We start from the raw sequence: 19,479 nt of genomic DNA, 5'->3' as shown, positions 1-19,479 counted from the left end.
ACAGTGGAGTTGCCTGGAAAGGGTCAACATTGAGCGACCGTTCAATCAAGCATACCCACTGCTGGGTCTATCACCTGAGAGGATGAGAATCAAAAAAGACACGGGCTGGCAATCCTGCAATCCAGCAATGTTTACCGTAGCCAACACTTGGAAGCAATGAAAATGCCCAGCCACAGAGGAATGCAGAAAGGAGCAGTGGTCCATGGACACAATGGAAGAGTGCTCCAGTGAAAAGTAGAAATTCCATTTTAAAAACAGATATAAGTAAGGAGACATCAGCTTTGGGGGGTTTCTCCAGACACATCCCACCGTCATTGATAACCGAGGAACACCACTGGCAGGAAGGTCTGCTTCACTAGTTACCAGAGTGGGAAACGCAGAAATGCTGCAGCCCTCTGGCCGTTACGTGCAACGGCAGCTTGAAAACCCGTGCTAATGGTCACTTCATGTGCACAAGTCCTGGAGGGCTGTCAATGAAACCTGCCCTCAAAATGTCTTGAGGGAGGTAGTGGCCAAAATATTTCAAAAGGTGGCACATACTTCAAGAAAAGAATGTGATGAGGTAAGCTACACACACAGTTTGAAGGAAAAAAGGACATCCCTGAAAGCTCAATTTCAAGGCTTTATGAGACGCATGCAAATCCAACCACAGAGGTATGGGCTCACACCAGTCAGAAGAACCATCAGCAACAAAACTACCAACAATTCATGCTGAAGGGGTTGTGGAGAAGTGCATACCCTCTAGGTTAAGTGGGACTTTGCCGCCAGCCGCGGCGGGTCCTCAAAGTGTAGCAACAACCGACGAGAGGGGGTAGGGAACTGAACGCACCAAGGTATGGGATCAGAAGGGCACAAGCAACTGACGCTTGCAAGGCAAGTTTAATAACAAAGCCTAGCCGTATATATACCCCTAAAGCAGGGAATTTGCTTCGTCACGCCTTATCGGCATCAGCTGGTTGGTTGGCTTCTCGGCTTAGTCACACCTTATCAGCATCAGCTGGTTGGTTGGCTGCTCGGCTTCTCCCTCAAAGGCACCAATTTCCCCTCCAGGGTTGCTTTTCCTAGCTTTAGGGAACAACCAGGGACTCCCAGTAACTGAGCAGGTCCCTGGAGCGATTTGGCCAAAGACCATCTCCTTTTGTATGTTCATACCATAAAGTCCAGGATGCATACCAAGGAGAGTACAGTCGGGCCCTGAGGCTTAGGAGGGTCTTAGTGGCGCCTTCCTCAGAGGGCAATGCTCGCCACAGGACTTCACCTGGTAAGAGGCACTAATGGGAACAGAATGGAGGTGCCTTTACAAGGTAAACACTGAGTTACGATATGATCCAGCAGGCCCACTCCTGGGCCTATAACCTAAGAAAGAAGACAGAAGTGGAAAGACACAGGCAGGCAAATCTGCATTGCAGGAGTATTACAATAGCCAGGACATGGAAGCAAGCAGAAAGTCCATCAACAGATGAGTGGACAAAGAAGAACAGGGACCTGAACAGATGGACTATTAGCCAAGGAACAAAAGGAAACAATGCCATCAACAGCACCATCGGTGAGGCTAGAGTTCATCACGCACCTTGCAGTAAGTCACAGAGCGAAAGATACATAGCCTACGATATCACTTATAGGTGTTCCCTGAAAATTGATATCACTGAAGATATTTCCACAGAGAAAGGCAATCACAGATGCAATAAACAGATTTATGGTTCACCCATGGACAGGTGTGAGAATTGTGTACATTAGGAAATTGGGTTTAAGAGAGAGATACCAACACAGGTGAAATACAAAATCACCAAAGGCCTACGGAATACCAAGAGAAGAGTACTCAACATTGTGTCATAAGCTCCATGGGAAAAGGATCCAAAGAAGACTAGATACATGTTTATGTGTAAAAGAGCCACATCTTTCACACCTACAACAAGCAAAACATTGTAATCAAACTTGCTGTGAGAAACAATAAACATTGAATTAAAAAACGAACCAGTCAGTCGTGAGGCACAAACCTAAGGGGCTTTTTCCTGGCACAGTCCATTCTAATTGACAACCGAGAATACGACTTCCACGGAGGCTCTGTTGCCCGAGTAACCAGGTTTGGTAAAGGAGACCTGCTGCCGCCTTGTGGCCGTTTCTCAAAACAGCAGCTTTAAACCCAGTGCTAATGGTCACTTGATATTCAAAATCATTGCAGGCCTATAAATGACACCTGCCCTCAAAAACGATTCTTGGGTCGTCCATCGAGGAAAAAAACTCAAAAGACGTGCACATTTCAAAACGACAATTTCAAGAGGCATATTTTGTGCACATTTTGTCTTCTCTTTCTTTCTTTCTCTTGTGATAAATAAAAGGGCATGGAAAAATGCTCAACATCAGGAATTAATAAAGCCATGCAAATCCAGTCGACAGAAACGTTCACCCACCGTCGTCAGAATGATCATCAGCCACAGAGTCTACAAAGAATAAATGCTCAAGGTGTTTTAGAGAACTCTGTGCCCTCTAGCTGCCGCTGGGACGTAACCTGGGAACAGCTAGTAGTGAGGACACCGTGGAGGTGCGTTGAAAGGTAAAAATTGAGCTAACCTGTAATCGGGTAGGCCCACTGATGGGCCTATCTCCCGAGTAGACCAAAATCAAAAAGACACAGGCTGGCCATCCTGCGCTGCAGCAACATGTACCATCGCCAAGACTTGGAAGAAACCCAAATGTCCATCAACAGAACAATGCACCAAGAAGAAGGGGGCCCATGTGCACAATGGAACATGAGCCACGGAAGAGCATGCAACAGTGCCGCTGGCACCACCGTAGAAGGATCTAGAGATACCCACCCAAAAGGAAGTACGAAAGAAACCGAAATAGAAATATCCTATGACATCACTTATAGCTGTTACTTCAACATTGATACCCATGAAGTCATTTCCAAGAGAAGGCCGTGCATAGATGCAGAAAACCAACTATGCTTAACCAAGTGGAAAGGTGTAAGGAATGTATGAATTTGGATATGGGGGTTTACAGACATGTACTGATACATATGAAATATATAATCACAAAATACCTAAGGAATACCAAGAGAGGTCGACTCAACACTCTGTAATAACCTACACGGAAAAGGATCCAAAGATGAATAGATTGATACATACATATGATGAACCAGATGCAGTACACCTAGAACACACACCACATTTTTATCCAATTGGCTGTGATACTAGATAACAATTAAATTTTAAAAAACACACAAGAAGTAAGGAGATATAAGCTCTTGGGGGTTTGCCCTGACACACTGCACTCTCATTTGCAGCCTACTAACACAATTTCCAGGAAGCCTCTGTTGCAGGAAAACCCAGAGTTGGAAATGGAGAAATGCTGCCGCCTTGTGGCCGTTTCCCGCAAGAGCGGCTTTAAACGGATAGCTATGGGTCACTTAACATTCACAAGGACTCAGGCCTCTAAAAGACACCTGCCCTCAAAAAAAAAAAAAAATGTCCTGAGCTCGGCAGTGGTGAAAAAAATTCAAAGCAGGCAAATGTGTCAAAGAGATAGTATGAAGAGGTAAGTTTTACTCACTCTTTATCAAAAAAAGCAAAATGGAGAAAAGCTCAACCTCAGGAATGATCAGACTCCTCTAAGCTACAAAAAGCTTTCAACTCACCCAAGTTAACTACCGTCAGCCAAAAGACTACAAACAATAAATGCTGAAGGGGTTTTAGAGAACTCTGTTCCCTCTGTCTGCGGAGGACATGTCTAGTTGTAACAGCCAATAATGAGAACAGAAAGGAGCTGCGTTTTCAATTAAAAATTGAGCCACCCTTCCATCCAGAACACCCACAGCCGAGCCTCTCACCTGAGAAGACAGGCTGCAAGAGCTGCACTCCACGAGTTTTCACAGTAGCCAAGACACCGAAGCAACCCAAATGTCCATCAACAGATGAATGGATAAGAAGAGCTGGTCCGTGGACACAGTGGACTATTAGCCATGGAAAACAAGGAAACACTGCTCTTTGAGGCACCCGAGATGAGCCTAGAGATCATCACAGAACATGAGTTAAGTCGGAAAGCAAAAGGCATACCGTATGACATCACGTATAGGCGTTATCTAACAGCTGACACAAATGAACATATTTCCACAAAGAAAGACACTCACACACTTAGAAAACAAACTAAGCTTAAGTAAAATGAAAGGTGGGGGGAATGGATAAATTAAGATTAGTGTCACCATATGTGTACAAATACGTATTAAATATATATATCAAACAGACCGACCATATAGCAAGGGAGGTCACCAGAACACTCTGCAATAATTTACATGGGAAGAGGATCTGTACAAGAATATATATATATATATATATATATATATATATATATATATATATATATATATATATATATATATATATATATATATAAAAGGTACAAATGAACCAGATTCTGTACATATAGGACCAACAGTATTCTAATCATTACCCCGATTTAAACAAATTAAAAGAGCGAAGAAGAAGTAATGTGACATACACATCTGGGGTTTTTTCCTGGCACATTCCATTCTAATTGACAACCTGGGAACAGGACTTCCAGAAGGCTCTGCTGCCCTAGTAACCAGATGTGGGAATGTAGCAAGGCTGACGCCTTGTGGCCGTCTCCCACAGCAGCAGCTTTAAAGTCAGTGCTAATGGTCACTCAATATTCACACCCATTGCAGGCTTGTAAATGACACCTGCCCTCCAAAACAAAATCCTGGGGCCGAAAATCGACCAAAAAAGTCGAAAGAGGGCAACCTTCCAAGAAGACAATTGCGAGAGGTTTATTGTACTCACGGTTTTTTTTTTTTTCTGTTTTTGTTTAACAGAATAAAAAAAGGCGTGGAAAAATGCTGAACCTTAGGAATTATTAGACACGAAAATACACGTTACAAAAACCTATCATGTCACACGACTCAGCATGGCCAGCAGCAAAACTTCTGCAAACAAGAAATGCTGACGGGGTGGTGAAGAAATGCGTACCCTCGGTTCTAAGTGGGACGTGGTAAGAGCCCCTAAGGAAAACACAGTGGAGTTGCCTGGAAAGGGTCAACATTGAGCGACCGTTCAATCAAGCATACCCACTGCTGGGTCTATCACCTGAGAGGATGAGAATCAAAAAAGACACGGGCTGGCAATCCTGCAATCCAGCAATGTTTACCGTAGCCAACACTTGGAAGCAATGAAAATGCCCAGCCACAGAGGAATGCAGAAAGGAGCAGTGGTCCATGGACACAATGGAAGAGTGCTCCAGTGAAAAGTAGAAATTCCATTTTAAAAACAGATATAAGTAAGGAGACATCAGCTTTGGGGGGTTTCTCCAGACACATCCCACCGTCATTGATAACCGAGGAACACCACTGGCAGGAAGGTCTGCTTCACTAGTTACCAGAGTGGGAAACGCAGAAATGCTGCAGCCCTCTGGCCGTTACGTGCAACGGCAGCTTGAAAACCCGTGCTAATGGTCACTTCATGTGCACAAGTCCTGGAGGGCTGTCAATGAAACCTGCCCTCAAAATGTCTTGAGGGAGGTAGTGGCCAAAATATTTCAAAAGGTGGCACATACTTCAAGAAAAGAATGTGATGAGGTAAGCTACACACACAGTTTGAAGGAAAAAAGGACATCCCTGAAAGCTCAATTTCAAGGCTTTATGAGACGCATGCAAATCCAACCACAGAGGTATGGGCTCACACCAGTCAGAAGAACCATCAGCAACAAAACTACCAACAATTCATGCTGAAGGGGTTGTGGAGAAGTGCATACCCTCTAGGTTAAGTGGGACTTTGCCGCCAGCCGCGGCGGGTCCTCAAAGTGTAGCAACAACCGACGAGAGGGGGTAGGGAACTGAACGCACCAAGGTATGGGATCAGAAGGGCACAAGCAACTGACGCTTGCAAGGCAAGTTTAATAACAAAGCCTAGCCGTATATATACCCCTAAAGCAGGGAATTTGCTTCGTCACGCCTTATCGGCATCAGCTGGTTGGTTGGCTTCTCGGCTTAGTCACACCTTATCAGCATCAGCTGGTTGGTTGGCTGCTCGGCTTCTCCCTCAAAGGCACCAATTTCCCCTCCAGGGTTGCTTTTCCTAGCTTTAGGGAACAACCAGGGACTCCCAGTAACTGAGCAGGTCCCTGGAGCGATTTGGCCAAAGACCATCTCCTTTTGTATGTTCATACCATAAAGTCCAGGATGCATACCAAGGAGAGTACAGTCGGGCCCTGAGGCTTAGGAGGGTCTTAGTGGCGCCTTCCTCAGAGGGCAATGCTCGCCACAGGACTTCACCTGGTAAGAGGCACTAATGGGAACAGAATGGAGGTGCCTTTACAAGGTAAACACTGAGTTACGATATGATCCAGCAGGCCCACTCCTGGGCCTATAACCTAAGAAAGAAGACAGAAGTGGAAAGACACAGGCAGGCAAATCTGCATTGCAGGAGTATTACAATAGCCAGGACATGGAAGCAAGCAGAAAGTCCATCAACAGATGAGTGGACAAAGAAGAACAGGGACCTGAACAGATGGACTATTAGCCAAGGAACAAAAGGAAACAATGCCATCAACAGCACCATCGGTGAGGCTAGAGTTCATCACGCACCTTGCAGTAAGTCACAGAGCGAAAGATACATAGCCTACGATATCACTTATAGGTGTTCCCTGAAAATTGATATCACTGAAGATATTTCCACAGAGAAAGGCAATCACAGATGCAATAAACAGATTTATGGTTCACCCATGGACAGGTGTGAGAATTGTGTACATTAGGAAATTGGGTTTAAGAGAGAGATACCAACACAGGTGAAATACAAAATCACCAAAGGCCTACGGAATACCAAGAGAAGAGTACTCAACATTGTGTCATAAGCTCCATGGGAAAAGGATCCAAAGAAGACTAGATACATGTTTATGTGTAAAAGAGCCACATCTTTCACACCTACAACAAGCAAAACATTGTAATCAAACTTGCTGTGAGAAACAATAAACATTGAATTAAAAAACGAACCAGTCAGTCGTGAGGCACAAACCTAAGGGGCTTTTTCCTGGCACAGTCCATTCTAATTGACAACCGAGAATACGACTTCCACGGAGGCTCTGTTGCCCGAGTAACCAGGTTTGGTAAAGGAGACCTGCTGCCGCCTTGTGGCCGTTTCTCAAAACAGCAGCTTTAAACCCAGTGCTAATGGTCACTTGATATTCAAAATCATTGCAGGCCTATAAATGACACCTGCCCTCAAAAACGATTCTTGGGTCGTCCATCGAGGAAAAAAACTCAAAAGACGTGCACATTTCAAAACGACAATTTCAAGAGGCATATTTTGTGCACATTTTGTCTTCTCTTTCTTTCTTTCTCTTGTGATAAATAAAAGGGCATGGAAAAATGCTCAACATCAGGAATTAATAAAGCCATGCAAATCCAGTCGACAGAAACGTTCACCCACCGTCGTCAGAATGATCATCAGCCACAGAGTCTACAAAGAATAAATGCTCAAGGTGTTTTAGAGAACTCTGTGCCCTCTAGCTGCCGCTGGGACGTAACCTGGGAACAGCTAGTAGTGAGGACACCGTGGAGGTGCGTTGAAAGGTAAAAATTGAGCTAACCTGTAATCGGGTAGGCCCACTGATGGGCCTATCTCCCGAGTAGACCAAAATCAAAAAGACACAGGCTGGCCATCCTGCGCTGCAGCAACATGTACCATCGCCAAGACTTGGAAGAAACCCAAATGTCCATCAACAGAACAATGCACCAAGAAGAAGGGGGCCCATGTGCACAATGGAACATGAGCCACGGAAGAGCATGCAACAGTGCCGCTGGCACCACCGTAGAAGGATCTAGAGATACCCACCCAAAAGGAAGTACGAAAGAAACCGAAATAGAAATATCCTATGACATCACTTATAGCTGTTACTTCAACATTGATACCCATGAAGTCATTTCCAAGAGAAGGCCGTGCATAGATGCAGAAAACCAACTATGCTTAACCAAGTGGAAAGGTGTAAGGAATGTATGAATTTGGATATGGGGGTTTACAGACATGTACTGATACATATGAAATATATAATCACAAAATACCTAAGGAATACCAAGAGTGGTCGACTCAACACTCTGTAATAACCTACACGGAAAAGGATCCAAAGATGAATAGATTGATACATACATATGATGAACCAGATGCAGTACACCTAGAACACACACCACATTTTTATCCAATTGGCTGTGATACTAGATAACAATTAAATTTTAAAAAACACACAAGAAGTAAGGAGATATAAGCTCTTGGGGGTTTGCCCTGACACACTGCACTCTCATTTGCAGCCTACTAACACAATTTCCAGGAAGCCTCTGTTGCAGGAAAACCCAGAGTTGGAAATGGAGAAATGCTGCCGCCTTGTGGCCGTTTCCCGCAAGAGCGGCTTTAAACGGATAGCTATGGGTCACTTAACATTCACAAGGACTCAGGCCTCTAAAAGACACCTGCCCTCAAAAAAAAAAAAATGTCCTGAGCTCGGCAGTGGTGAAAAAAATTCAAAGCAGGCAAATGTGTCAAAGAGATAGTATGAAGAGGTAAGTTTTACTCACTCTTTATCAAAAAAAGCAAAATGGAGAAAAGCTCAACCTCAGGAATGATCAGACTCCTCTAAGCTACAAAAAGCTTTCAACTCACCCAAGTTAACTACCGTCAGCCAAAAGACTACAAACAATAAATGCTGAAGGGGTTTTAGAGAACTCTGTTCCCTCTGTCTGCGGAGGACATGTCTAGTTGTAACAGCCAATAATGAGAACAGAAAGGAGCTGCGTTTTCAATTAAAAATTGAGCCACCCTTCCATCCAGAACACCCACAGCCGAGCCTCTCACCTGAGAAGACAGGCTGCAAGAGCTGCACTCCACGAGTTTTCACAGTAGCCAAGACACCGAAGCAACCCAAATGTCCATCAACAGATGAATGGATAAGAAGAGCTGGTCCGTGGACACAGTGGACTATTAGCCATGGAAAACAAGGAAACACTGCTCTTTGAGGCACCCGAGATGAGCCTAGAGATCATCACAGAACATGAGTTAAGTCGGAAAGCAAAAGGCATACCGTATGACATCACGTATAGGCGTTATCTAACAGCTGACACAAATGAACATATTTCCACAAAGAAAGACACTCACACACTTAGAAAACAAACTAAGCTTAAGTAAAATGAAAGGTGGGGGGAATGGATAAATTAAGATTAGTGTCACCATATGTGTACAAATACGTATTAAATATATATATCAAACAGACCGACCATATAGCAAGGGAGGTCACCAGAACACTCTGCAATAATTTACATGGGAAGAGGATCTGTACAAGAATATATATATATATATATATATATATATATATATATATATATATATATAAAAGGTACAAATGAACCAGATTCTGTACATATAGGACCAACAGTATTCTAATCATTACCCCGATTTAAACAAATTAAAAGAGCGAAGAAGAAGTAATGTGACATACACATCTGGGGTTTTTTCCTGGCACATTCCATTCTAATTGACAACCTGGGAACAGGACTTCCAGAAGGCTCTGCTGCCCTAGTAACCAGATGTGGGAATGTAGCAAGGCTGACGCCTTGTGGCCGTCTCCCACAGCAGCAGCTTTAAAGTCAGTGCTAATGGTCACTCAATATTCACACCCATTGCAGGCTTGTAAATGACACCTGCCCTCCAAAACAAAATCCTGGGGCCGAAAATCGACCAAAAAAGTCGAAAGAGGGCAACCTTCCAAGAAGACAATTGCGAGAGGTTTATTGTACTCACGGTTTTTTTTTTTTTCTGTTTTTGTTTAACAGAATAAAAAAAGGCGTGGAAAAATGCTGAACCTTAGGAATTATTAGACACGAAAATACACGTTACAAAAACCTATCATGTCACACGACTCAGCATGGCCAGCAGCAAAACTTCTGCAAACAAGAAATGCTGACGGGGTGGTGAAGAAATGCGTACCCTCGGTTCTAAGTGGGACGTGGTAAGAGCCCCTAAGGAAAACACAGTGGAGTTGCCTGGAAAGGGTCAACATTGAGCGACCGTTCAATCAAGCATACCCACTGCTGGGTCTATCACCTGAGAGGATGAGAATCAAAAAAGACACGGGCTGGCAATCCTGCAATCCAGCAATGTTTACCGTAGCCAACACTTGGAAGCAATGAAAATGCCCAGCCACAGAGGAATGCAGAAAGGAGCAGTGGTCCATGGACACAATGGAAGAGTGCTCCAGTGAAAAGTAGAAATTCCATTTTAAAAACAGATATAAGTAAGGAGACATCAGCTTTGGGGGGTTTCTCCAGACACATCCCACCGTCATTGATAACCGAGGAACACCACTGGCAGGAAGGTCTGCTTCACTAGTTACCAGAGTGGGAAACGCAGAAATGCTGCAGCCCTCTGGCCGTTACGTGCAACGGCAGCTTGAAAACCCGTGCTAATGGTCACTTCATGTGCACAAGTCCTGGAGGGCTGTCAATGAAACCTGCCCTCAAAATGTCTTGAGGGAGGTAGTGGCCAAAATATTTCAAAAGGTGGCACATACTTCAAGAAAAGAATGTGATGAGGTAAGCTACACACACAGTTTGAAGGAAAAAAGGACATCCCTGAAAGCTCAATTTCAAGGCTTTATGAGACGCATGCAAATCCAACCACAGAGGTATGGGCTCACACCAGTCAGAAGAACCATCAGCAACAAAACTACCAACAATTCATGCTGAAGGGGTTGTGGAGAAGTGCATACCCTCTAGGTTAAGTGGGACTTTGCCGCCAGCCGCGGCGGGTCCTCAAAGTGTAGCAACAACCGACGAGAGGGGGTAGGGAACTGAACGCACCAAGGTATGGGATCAGAAGGGCACAAGCAACTGACGCTTGCAAGGCAAGTTTAATAACAAAGCCTAGCCGTATATATACCCCTAAAGCAGGGAATTTGCTTCGTCACGCCTTATCGGCATCAGCTGGTTGGTTGGCTTCTCGGCTTAGTCACACCTTATCAGCATCAGCTGGTTGGTTGGCTGCTCGGCTTCTCCCTCAAAGGCACCAATTTCCCCTCCAGGGTTGCTTTTCCTAGCTTTAGGGAACAACCAGGGACTCCCAGTAACTGAGCAGGTCCCTGGAGCGATTTGGCCAAAGACCATCTCCTTTTGTATGTTCATACCATAAAGTCCAGGATGCATACCAAGGAGAGTACAGTCGGGCCCTGAGGCTTAGGAGGGTCTTAGTGGCGCCTTCCTCAGAGGGCAATGCTCGCCACAGGACTTCACCTGGTAAGAGGCACTAATGGGAACAGAATGGAGGTGCCTTTACAAGGTAAACACTGAGTTACGATATGATCCAGCAGGCCCACTCCTGGGCCTATAACCTAAGAAAGAAGACAGAAGTGGAAAGACACAGGCAGGCAAATCTGCATTGCAGGAGTATTACAATAGCCAGGACATGGAAGCAAGCAGAAAGTCCATCAACAGATGAGTGGACAAAGAAGAACAGGGACCTGAACAGATGGACTATTAGCCAAGGAACAAAAGGAAACAATGCCATCAACAGCACCATCGGTGAGGCTAGAGTTCATCACGCACCTTGCAGTAAGTCACAGAGCGAAAGATACATAGCCTACGATATCACTTATAGGTGTTCCCTGAAAATTGATATCACTGAAGATATTTCCACAGAGAAAGGCAATCACAGATGCAATAAACAGATTTATGGTTCACCCATGGACAGGTGTGAGAATTGTGTACATTAGGAAATTGGGTTTAAGAGAGAGATACCAACACAGGTGAAATACAAAATCACCAAAGGCCTACGGAATACCAAGAGAAGAGTACTCAACATTGTGTCATAAGCTCCATGGGAAAAGGATCCAAAGAAGACTAGATACATGTTTATGTGTAAAAGAGCCACATCTTTCACACCTACAACAAGCAAAACATTGTAATCAAACTTGCTGTGAGAAACAATAAACATTGAATTAAAAAACGAACCAGTCAGTCGTGAGGCACAAACCTAAGGGGCTTTTTCCTGGCACAGTCCATTCTAATTGACAACCGAGAATACGACTTCCACGGAGGCTCTGTTGCCCGAGTAACCAGGTTTGGTAAAGGAGACCTGCTGCCGCCTTGTGGCCGTTTCTCAAAACAGCAGCTTTAAACCCAGTGCTAATGGTCACTTGATATTCAAAATCATTGCAGGCCTATAAATGACACCTGCCCTCAAAAACGATTCTTGGGTCGTCCATCGAGGAAAAAAACTCAAAAGACGTGCACATTTCAAAACGACAATTTCAAGAGGCATATTTTGTGCACATTTTGTCTTCTCTTTCTTTCTTTCTCTTGTGATAAATAAAAGGGCATGGAAAAATGCTCAACATCAGGAATTAATAAAGCCATGCAAATCCAGTCGACAGAAACGTTCACCCACCGTCGTCAGAATGATCATCAGCCACAGAGTCTACAAAGAATAAATGCTCAAGGTGTTTTAGAGAACTCTGTGCCCTCTAGCTGCCGCTGGGACGTAACCTGGGAACAGCTAGTAGTGAGGACACCGTGGAGGTGCGTTGAAAGGTAAAAATTGAGCTAACCTGTAATCGGGTAGGCCCACTGATGGGCCTATCTCCCGAGTAGACCAAAATCAAAAAGACACAGGCTGGCCATCCTGCGCTGCAGCAACATGTACCATCGCCAAGACTTGGAAGAAACCCAAATGTCCATCAACAGAACAATGCACCAAGAAGAAGGGGGCCCATGTGCACAATGGAACATGAGCCACGGAAGAGCATGCAACAGTGCCGCTGGCACCACCGTAGAAGGATCTAGAGATACCCACCCAAAAGGAAGTACGAAAGAAACCGAAATAGAAATATCCTATGACATCACTTATAGCTGTTACTTCAACATTGATACCCATGAAGTCATTTCCAAGAGAAGGCCGTGCATAGATGCAGAAAACCAACTATGCTTAACCAAGTGGAAAGGTGTAAGGAATGTATGAATTTGGATATGGGGGTTTACAGACATGTACTGATACATATGAAATATATAATCACAAAATACCTAAGGAATACCAAGAGAGGTCGACTCAACACTCTGTAATAACCTACACGGAAAAGGATCCAAAGATGAATAGATTGATACATACATATGATGAACCAGATGCAGTACACCTAGAACACACACCACATTTTTATCCAATTGGCTGTGATACTAGATAACAATTAAATTTTAAAAAACACACAAGAAGTAAGGAGATATAAGCTCTTGGGGGTTTGCCCTGACACACTGCACTCTCATTTGCAGCCTACTAACACAATTTCCAGGAAGCCTCTGTTGCAGGAAAACCCAGAGTTGGAAATGGAGAAATGCTGCCGCCTTGTGGCCGTTTCCCGCAAGAGCGGCTTTAAACGGATAGCTATGGGTCACTTAACATTCACAAGGACTCAGGCCTCTAAAAGACACCTGCCCTCAAAAAAAAAAAAATGTCCTGAGCTCGGCAGTGGTGAAAAAAATTCAAAGCAGGCAAATGTGTCAAAGAGATAGTATGAAGAGGTAAGTTTTACTCACTCTTTATCAAAAAAAGCAAAATGGAGAAAAGCTCAACCTCAGGAATGATCAGACTCCTCTAAGCTATAAAAAGCTTTCAACTCACCCAAGTTAACTACCGTCAGCCAAAAGACTACAAACAATAAATGCTGAAGGGGTTTTAGAGAACTCTGTTCCCTCTGTCTGCGGAGGACATGTCTAGTTGTAACAGCCAATAATGAGAACAGAAAAGAGCTGCGTTTTCAATTAAAAATTGAGCCACCCTTCCATCCAGAACACCCACAGCCGAGCCTCTCACCTGAGAAGACAGGCTGCAAGAGCTGCACTCCACGAGTTTTCACAGTAGCCAAGACACCGAAGCAACCCAAATGTCCATCAACAGATGAATGGATAAGAAGAGCTGGTCCGTGGACACAGTGGACTATTAGCCATGGAAAACAAGGAAACACTGCTCTTTGAGGCACCCGAGATGAGCCTAGAGATCATCACAGAACATGAGTTAAGTCGGAAAGCAAAAGGCATACCGTATGACATCACGTATAGGCGTTATCTAACAGCTGACACAAATGAACATATTTCCACAAAGAAAGACACTCACACACTTAGAAAACAAACTAAGCTTAAGTAAAATGAAAGGTGGGGGGAATGGATAAATTAAGATTAGTGTCACCATATGTGTACAAATACGTATTAAATATATATATCAAACAGACCGACCATATAGCAAGGGAGGTCACCAGAACACTCTGCAATAATTTACATGGGAAGAGGATCTGTACAAGAATATATATATATATATATATATATATATATATATATATATATATATATATATATATATATATATATATATATAAAAGGTACAAATGAACCAGATTCTGTACATATAGGACCAACAGTATTCTAATCATTACCCCGATTTAAACAAATTAAAAGAGCGAAGAAGAAGTAATGTGACATACACATCTGGGGTTTTTTCCTGGCACATTCCATTCTAATTGACAACCTGGGAACAGGACTTCCAGAAGGCTCTGCTGCCCTAGTAACCAGATGTGGGAATGTAGCAAGGCTGACGCCTTGTGGCCGTCTCCCACAGCAGCAGCTTTAAAGTCAGTGCTAATGGTCACTCAATATTCACACCCATTGCAGGCTTGTAAATGACACCTGCCCTCCAAAACAAAATCCTGGGGCCGAAAATCGACCAAAAAAGTCGAAAGAGGGCAACCTTCCAAGAAGACAATTGCGAGAGGTTTATTGTACTCACGGTTTTTTTTTTTTTCTGTTTTTGTTTAACAGAATAAAAAAAGGCGTGGAAAAATGCTGAACCTTAGGAATTATTAGACACGAAAATACACGTTACAAAAACCTATCATGTCACACGACTCAGCATGGCCAGCAGCAAAACTTCTGCAAACAAGAAATGCTGACGGGGTGGTGAAGAAATGCGTACCCTCGGTTCTAAGTGGGACGTGGTAAGAGCCCCTAAGGAAAACACAGTGGAGTTGCCTGGAAAGGGTCAACATTGAGCGACCGTTCAATCAAGCATACCCACTGCTGGGTCTATCACCTGAGAGGATGAGAATCAAAAAAGACACGGGCTGGCAATCCTGCAATCCAGCAATGTTTACCGTAGCCAACACTTGGAAGCAATGAAAATGCCCAGCCACAGAGGAATGCAGAAAGGAGCAGTGGTCCATGGACACAATGGAAGAGTGCTCCAGTGAAAAGTAGAAATTCCATTTTAAAAACAGATATAAGTAAGGAGACATCAGCTTTGGGGGGTTTCTCCAGACACATCCCACCGTCATTGATAACCGAGGAACACCACTGGCAGGAAGGTCTGCTTCACTAGTTACCAGAGTGGGAAACGCAGAAATGCTGCAGCCCTCTGGCCGTTACGTGCAACGGCAGCTTGAAAACCCGTGCTAATGGTCACTTCATGTGCACAAGTCCTGGAGGGCTGTCAATGAAACCTGCCCTCAAAATGTCTTGAGGGAGGTAGTGGCCAAAATATTTCAAAAGGTGGCACATACTTCAAGAAAAGAATGTGATGAGGTAAGCTACACACACAGTTTGAAGGAAAAAAGGACATCCCTGAAAGCTCAATTTCAAGGCTTTATGAGACGCATGCAAATCCAACCACAGAGGTATGGGCTCACACCAGTCAGAAGAACCATCAGCAACAAAACTACCAACAATTCATGCTGAAGGGGTTGTGGAGAAGTGCATACCCTCTAGGTTAAGTGGGACTTTGCCGCCAGCCGCGGCGGGTCCTCAAAGTGTAGCAACAACCGACGAGAGGGGGTAGGGAACTGAACGCACCAAGGTATGGGATCAGAAGGGCACAAGCAACTGACGCTTGCAAGGCAAGTTTAATAACAAAGCCTAGCCGTATATATACCCCTAAAGCAGGGAATTTGCTTCGTCACGCCTTATCGGCATCAGCTGGTTGGTTGGCTTCTCGGCTTAGTCACACCTTATCAGCATCAGCTGGTTGGTTGGCTGCTCGGCTTCTCCCTCAAAGGCACCAATTTCCCCTCCAGGGTTGCTTTTCCTAGCTTTAGGGAACAACCAGGGACTCCCAGTAACTGAGCAGGTCCCTGGAGCGATTTGGCCAAAGACCATCTCCTTTTGTATGTTCATACCATAAAGTCCAGGATGCATACCAAGGAGAGTACAGTCGGGCCCTGAGGCTTAGGAGGGTCTTAGTGGCGCCTTCCTCAGAGGGCAATGCTCGCCACAGGACTTCACCTGGTAAGAGGCACTAATGGGAACAGAATGGAGGTGCCTTTACAAGGTAAACACTGAGTTACGATATGATCCAGCAGGCCCACTCCTGGGCCTATAACCTAAGAAAGAAGACAGAAGTGGAAAGACACAGGCAGGCAAATCTGCATTGCAGGAGTATTACAATAGCCAGGACATGGAAGCAAGCAGAAAGTCCATCAACAGATGAGTGGACAAAGAAGAACAGGGACCTGAACAGATGGACTATTAGCCAAGGAACAAAAGGAAACAATGCCATCAACAGCACCATCGGTGAGGCTAGAGTTCATCACGCACCTTGCAGTAAGTCACAGAGCGAAAGATACATAGCCTACGATATCACTTATAGGTGTTCCCTGAAAATTGATATCACTGAAGATATTTCCACAGAGAAAGGCAATCACAGATGCAATAAACAGATTTATGGTTCACCCATGGACAGGTGTGAGAATTGTGTACATTAGGAAATTGGGTTTAAGAGAGAGATACCAACACAGGTGAAATACAAAATCACCAAAGGCCTACGGAATACCAAGAGAAGAGTACTCAACATTGTGTCATAAGCTCCATGGGAAAAGGATCCAAAGAAGACTAGATACATGTTTATGTGTAAAAGAGCCACATCTTTCACACCTACAACAAGCAAAACATTGTAATCAAACTTGCTGTGAGAAACAATAAACATTGAATTAAAAAACGAACCAGTCAGTCGTGAGGCACAAACCTAAGGGGCTTTTTCCTGGCACAGTCCATTCTAATTGACAACCGAGAATACGACTTCCACGGAGGCTCTGTTGCCCGAGTAACCAGGTTTGGTAAAGGAGACCTGCTGCCGCCTTGTGGCCGTTTCTCAAAACAGCAGCTTTAAACCCAGTGCTAATGGTCACTTGATATTCAAAATCATTGCAGGCCTATAAATGACACCTGCCCTCAAAAACGATTCTTGGGTCGTCCATCGAGGAAAAAAACTCAAAAGACGTGCACATTTCAAAACGACAATTTCAAGAGGCATATTTTGTGCACATTTTGTCTTCTCTTTCTTTCTTTCTCTTGTGATAAATAAAAGGGCATGGAAAAATGCTCAACATCAGGAATTAATAAAGCCATGCAAATCCAGTCGACAGAAACGTTCACCCACCGTCGTCAGAATGATCATCAGCCACAGAGTCTACAAAGAATAAATGCTCAAGGTGTTTTAGAGAACTCTGTGCCCTCTAGCTGCCGCTGGGACGTAACCTGGGAACAGCTAGTAGTGAGGACACCGTGGAGGTGCGTTGAAAGGTAAAAATTGAGCTAACCTGTAATCGGGTAGGCCCACTGATGGGCCTATCTCCCGAGTAGACCAAAATCAAAAAGACACAGGCTGGCCATCCTGCGCTGCAGCAACATGTACCATCGCCAAGACTTGGAAGAAACCCAAATGTCCATCAACAGAACAATGCACCAAGAAGAAGGGGGCCCATGTGCACAATGGAACATGAGCCACGGAAGAGCATGCAACAGTGCCGCTGGCACCACCGTAGAAGGATCTAGAGATACCCACCCAAAAGGAAGTACGAAAGAAACCGAAATAGAAATATCCTATGACATCACTTATAGCTGTTACTTCAACATTGATACCCATGAAGTCATTTCCAAGAGAAGGCCGTGCATAGATGCAGAAAACCAACTATGCTTAACCAAGTGGAAAGGTGTAAGGAATGTATGAATTTGGATATGGGGGTTTACAGACATGTACTGATACATATGAAATATATAATCACAAAATACCTAAGGAATACCAAGAGAGGTCGACTCAACACTCTGTAATAACCTACACGGAAAAGGATCCAAAGATGAATAGATTGATACATACATATGATGAACCAGATGCAGTACACCTAGAACACACACCACATTTTTATCCAATTGGCTGTGATACTAGATAACAATTAAATTTTAAAAAACACACAAGAAGTAAGGAGATATAAGCTCTTGGGGGTTTGCCCTGACACACTGCACTCTCATTTGCAGCCTACTAACACAATTTCCAGGAAGCCTCTGTTGCAGGAAAACCCAGAGTTGGAAATGGAGAAATGCTGCCGCCTTGTGGCCGTTTCCCGCAAGAGCGGCTTTAAACGGATAGCTATGGGTCACTTAACATTCACAAGGACTCAGGCCTCTAAAAGACACCTGCCCTCAAAAAAAAAAAAAATGTCCTGAGCTCGGCAGTGGTGAAAAAAATTCAAAGCAGGCAAATGTGTCAAAGAGATAGTATGAAGAGGTAAGTTTTACTCACTCTTTATCAAAAAAAGCAAAATGGAGAAAAGCTCAACCTCAGGAATGATCAGACTCCTCTAAGCTACAAAAAGCTTTCAACTCACCCAAGTTAACTACCGTCAGCCAAAAGACTACAAACAATAAATGCTGAAGGGGTTTTAGAGAACTCTGTTCCCTCTGTCTGCGGAGGACATGTCTAGTTGTAACAGCCAATAATGAGAACAGAAAAGAGCTGCGTTTTCAAGTAAAAATTGAGCCACCCTTCCATCCAGAACACCCACAGCCGAGCCTCTCACCTGAGAAGACAGGCTGCAAGAGCTGCACTCCACGAGTTTTCACAGTAGCCAAGACACCGAAGCAACCCAAATGTCCATCAACAGATGAATGGATAAGAAGAGCTGGTCCGTGGACACAGTGGACTATTAGCCATGGAAAACAAGGAAACACTGCTCTTTGAGGCACCCGAGATGAGCCTAGAGATCATCACAGAACATGAGTTAAGTCGGAAAGCAAAAGGCATACCGTATGACATCACGTATAGGCGTTATCTAACAGCTGACACAAATGAACATATTTCCACAAAGAAAGACACTCACACACTTAGAAAACAAACTAAGCTTAAGTAAAATGAAAGGTGGGGGGAATGGATAAATTAAGATTAGTGTCACCATATGTGTACAAATACGTATTAAATATATATATCAAACAGACCGACCATATAGCAAGGGAGGTCACCAGAACACTCTGCAATAATTTACATGGGAAGAGGATCTGTACAAGAATATATATATATATATATATATATATATATATATATATATATATATATATATATATATATAAAAGGTACAAATGAACCAGATTCTGTACATATAGGACCAACAGTATTCTAATCATTA

The sequence above is a fragment of the Kogia breviceps genome, chromosome 6, assembly GCF_026419965.1.
Source record: "Kogia breviceps isolate mKogBre1 chromosome 6, mKogBre1 haplotype 1, whole genome shotgun sequence".
Taxonomy (NCBI): Eukaryota; Metazoa; Chordata; class Mammalia; order Artiodactyla; family Physeteridae; genus Kogia; species Kogia breviceps.
The sequence above is the reverse complement of the archived record's forward strand: the minus strand, read 5'-3'. Positions refer to the sequence as shown.